A 4,263-nucleotide genomic window follows, 5' to 3' on the forward strand; every position below is an offset into this window, starting at 1 on the left:
TCTCCAAGGGAATCAGTTTGTCCGTAGTACCATGCAGCCCAGGGCGGCTGAAGACGAGTTTTGGGCAGTGGAGCCTGGGCCGGCGGAGCCAGTGTCTCCTAAGGACGCCAGCCCTGCTGCAAACAAAGGCAGGGACCGCGCTGCGTTCGGAGACCCTCCTGAGAGGGAGAGAATGGTGCCGGGCTGGGGCGCGCATCCGGCGCGGGGAAGCGGGGCAGCCCCGCTGTCTGGGGAGCCCCTCCCCGCAGACGGAAGTGAAGCCAGCGGGCGCCCCTCCCGGTCTTGGAATTACCTTGTGGGCTTGAACTCAGCCTGGGCACCACTGCCCCTCCCGGTGTGGACCTGCAGGTGTTGGCTGGGAAGCGGGGGGCGACCTTCCGTGTCGCCTCCTGCGCGGGACCGTGAGCGGAGTGCGCCCCGCCGCCTCCAGGCCCTCACTCGGGGTGACCCCACGTGTCGGGGAGGGGGCTTCACAGTCTGGACCAGGGCTGCATGGAGAAGCGAGCGGATTTCCAGCCTAGACGTCCCGTGCCCGTGAGCAGCCGGGTTGGACATTGTCCCCTGCAGGCATTTAGTAGGCACAGGAACCCGGAGTTGGGGGACAAGTCAGGGCCCCAGCTGCAGACCCGGGGCTGCAGTGCCGGGACGCGGTCCGCGGTGACCATAGCAACTGTGGTGGATTCCATAGGGCGCCTTGGTACCGATCTGGAACCTTCTTCCTCCCCTGCCAAGAGAGGGTCACCTCCACCTCCCACGCGCTTTCCTGAGCCCTTCATTCCTGGGTAATTGGATCTCGAGGGAGGACGAAGGCCCAACCTATCGCGGGCTCTGGGGTGCAGGGGCGCCGGGGCGATGCGTCACCACCAGTTCCACAGACCGCCTGCAGGTGGCGCCCGCGGGCAGCACCGAGGGGGGTGCGGGACTGCCCGGAGGAACCCGCTCTGACCCGCGGCGGGAGGGGGCCGGCTCGCTGCCGCGGGAGCCGGCGTCCTCACTCTCACTTTGGGGCTCGGAATGGGCTGGGGGCAGCCGCGGTCAGCAGCGCAGCGGACACAGGTCTCGGGGCTGTGGGCCAGGGCTGCACCTGCGCACAGGACATTGGGGTCCAGGCCTGTACCCGAGGGCTCAGGCAGGTGCGTCCGGGGGCAGGGGCGGAGGGTGGGTTTGATGCACCTGCAGAGGGATTCCGGTCTCTGCCCGCTCCTGCCAGGGCAGGAAAGGCCACTGTGCCACTGGTGGGGTTTCTGTGGGCCCTTGACGAAGAAGGGGTGTCACCCCCACACAAAGCTGGTGAGGCCAGCAGCCTTGTCTCCTTCCCAGATTCTCGCCGCTCCTGGCTTGGCGGGTGCGGGAGGGCGCCAGCCAGTGCCCACACACAGTTCCTCGTGGAGGGGGCATCTCCTAGCAGCTTCTCAGGGCCCAAGTGCAAGTGAAGGATGAGGAGCGGTGGCACAAGCCTACAGTCTAGCTACTGGAGAGGCAGAGGCAGGAGGATCACTTGAGCTCAAGAGTTCAAGACCAGCCTGGGCAACATAGTGAGATCCTATCTCAAAGCAAAGAAGTTTAAATAAAGGGGATAACAGAACCAGAAAAGGACTGAGGGTACTATTTGTGTGGCAGTGAGTTCCCTGTCAGGAGAGGAGCACAAGCCTCAGGAAGATGAGCGCTCCTGGGACGCTGCTGTTCTAGGTCATTGCCTGGAAGTCTCCCTTTGGACTCATTTCCCCAGGAAGTTAGCATTGCAGTTGTGGGCATGCCCATCCCTTCAACGGGCTGCCAGGCAGAGCAGAGCTTGGGAGGGGCGGGAAGGAGTGGACCCTCACTCCTGCCTTGCCTCCGCCCAAATCCTGCTCGGCCCCACCCCATGTGGGAGCCAAGTTTCCTGGGGGCATCGGGAGGGACGCTGCTCCCCAGTGCCTCCCTGGCCGCCTCCGGTGAAGCCAAGTTTTTGCTGGGTGGATGGCTGGGCCACTCTGAGTTCACCCCTGGGACCTGCTGGGGCCAGCTGGCTCCGCTGGGTAAGGAGCCCAGCATCCCCCATGCCGTGCAGGCAGGCCCAGTCTGGCCACCACTGCCCTGACACCTGAGCTCTATTGGATGGGCCCTGGGGAGGGGGCAGAGGGCGTCCCTGAGTGGTGACAGTGCTGCTGGGTGGAAACCCTGGGGAAATGGTGCTGCCCTGGAGCTGAGCCAGGACACCTGGGGCTCCGGGGCCTTGTGGGTGAGAAGGACTGAGCTGGGGAGAGGTGTGCCGACATGGACTGTGATGGGGGTGACCGGGGCACTCTCCTAGCGCAGAACTCAGTACCCAACACTCAAAGAGCGACAGGTTGATTTCGCCTCATGTCCCAGTCCACAGTTAACTGCCTCCAAGGTGGGACGCAGGGCACAGGGGCCTGGTGGAGGAGAGCTGCTCACAGCATGGGGCACAGGAAGCAGAGAGAAGGGAGGGCCCAGGAGGGGGATGAACCATTCTAGGCCCTGCCCCCAGGACAGCCTCTTCCACCAGGCCCCACCTCCTCATCATGGCAGTGGGGAGGGATGCTAACCTTGGGGGCAGGGCCCATAGGGCTCTCTGGGTCTCCCTGGGAAGGTGGCTTTTTTTTTTTTTTGGTCTTTTTGAGACAGGGTCTCGCTATGCAGTTCAGGCTGGCCTTGAGCTCACTTTGTAGCGCAGGCTGATCTCAAACTTGAAACAATCCTCCTGCCTCAGCCTCCCGAGTGCTGGGATTACAGGCATGCACCACCACGCCTGGCTAAGGGAAGGTGGCTTTTGCCTGCCAGCAGCAGAGTGCCCCATCCCTGCACCCTGCCTGCCATGGTCCCAAGCCCTCTGGCCTCCCTGACATCCCCAGGCCGAGTCCAGATGTCCCAGTGGGAGTGCCCACTCCAAGTGGCCCTCAGTGGTCAAATCTGCTGTAACCCTGTCTCCAGGTCAGGTCATGCTGAGTGGCCCAGGGTCAGGACTTGGATTGCAGACTTTGGGGGACATGGTTCACCACCCATTGTGTGCACACAGAGGAGCAGGAAGGGACAGGCCTGCGGGGCAGCCATTGCCCGGAGTTCCCTTGCCAATGTCCATTCTCCTGGCCTGTGTGCCCACCAGCCTAGTCCTGCAGGCGGCCCCCTGTCAGGAGGCCCCTGCTCCCGCTTCAGCAGGTGTCTGAAGGCGACTGGGTGTGCATCATCGGTCTTCTCGGCTTCCTGGAAGGGGTTACAAACCATGCTGCAGGAGCACAAGGCTGTCCCGGGACAGGGACCACTGGCTGGATGGGAGTGGCTGCTCAGCCAGTGGGAGGGGCAGGGTGGAGGTCAGGATGACCGGGACACTGTGGGGGCGCTAGAGGCCACACTCATCCACTCCAAGCCCGAGAGCCATCAATCAGACTGGCAGGTGGCTCCTGGGCCCCAGCTTCAGTTTCCAGAACCTTCTCTTAAGCTGCTGGGGAAGGCTGCGTGGTCTCCCAGTCCTCTAGTCAGGGTCCTGGGCTGCAGGCTGGAGAGGTCCCCAGGGACGCAGCGACACTCAGTGTAAATCTGTTCCCACCCACGGTGGAAACCGGCGCTGAGGCCTCCACTTCAGGGTGAGCCTCACATTACAACCAGCCGCTCCACCTGCAGAGCTCAAAGTGGCCATGGCTGCATAGCTGTGCATGGGGGACCCCCGGGCCCAGTGCTGGGACAGGAATGCAGGGAGGAGCAGCTCCGCCACCGTCCCTGTCACCCGTGGCTGGCTGTGCATCACACTGTCCCCACCTCCCTCCCCAGCCTCACTGGGTCCTGCGCAGAGGAAAATCGCCCAGGCCCCCAACCCACAAGAGGAGTGTCTCTGGCTGTGTGCGCCTGTGTGGCCCCAGGCCCAAGGCCTCACTGTGAAACACTCAGGGACGGACCGAGTCGGTGTGGACAGACAAGGACACAGCCCCAAGCCTGGGTGGTGGGAGCCCAGCCAGGCCCCTCTCCGCAGAGCAGCCCGGGGATGGTGGGCACAGTGCCTCCTCCAGAAGCAGGGTCTCTGCCGAGGGCACAGGTGTGGCAGTGTCCTTTGAGCAGGTGGGGATGACCCTTCCCGGCCCTCCGGTGGGGCTGGGGGCTGCTCCATCTGAGGGGGAGCAGACCCAGCAAGGCCTGTCCCTAAGGGCCCAGAGGACAGTACAGCCCCCTCCTCGCAGTGACCAGGCCACTGCTACTGGAGCACAGGGGCCTCCCGGGGAGCAGATCCTGCTTTCTCCCCACACCCAGCCTGCAGCCCCAGCCTGCTCC

Source organism: Chinchilla lanigera, unplaced genomic scaffold (assembly GCF_000276665.1).
Source record: "Chinchilla lanigera isolate Chin_1 unplaced genomic scaffold, ChiLan1.0 scaffold00113, whole genome shotgun sequence".
NCBI classification, from domain to species: Eukaryota; Metazoa; Chordata; class Mammalia; order Rodentia; family Chinchillidae; genus Chinchilla; species Chinchilla lanigera.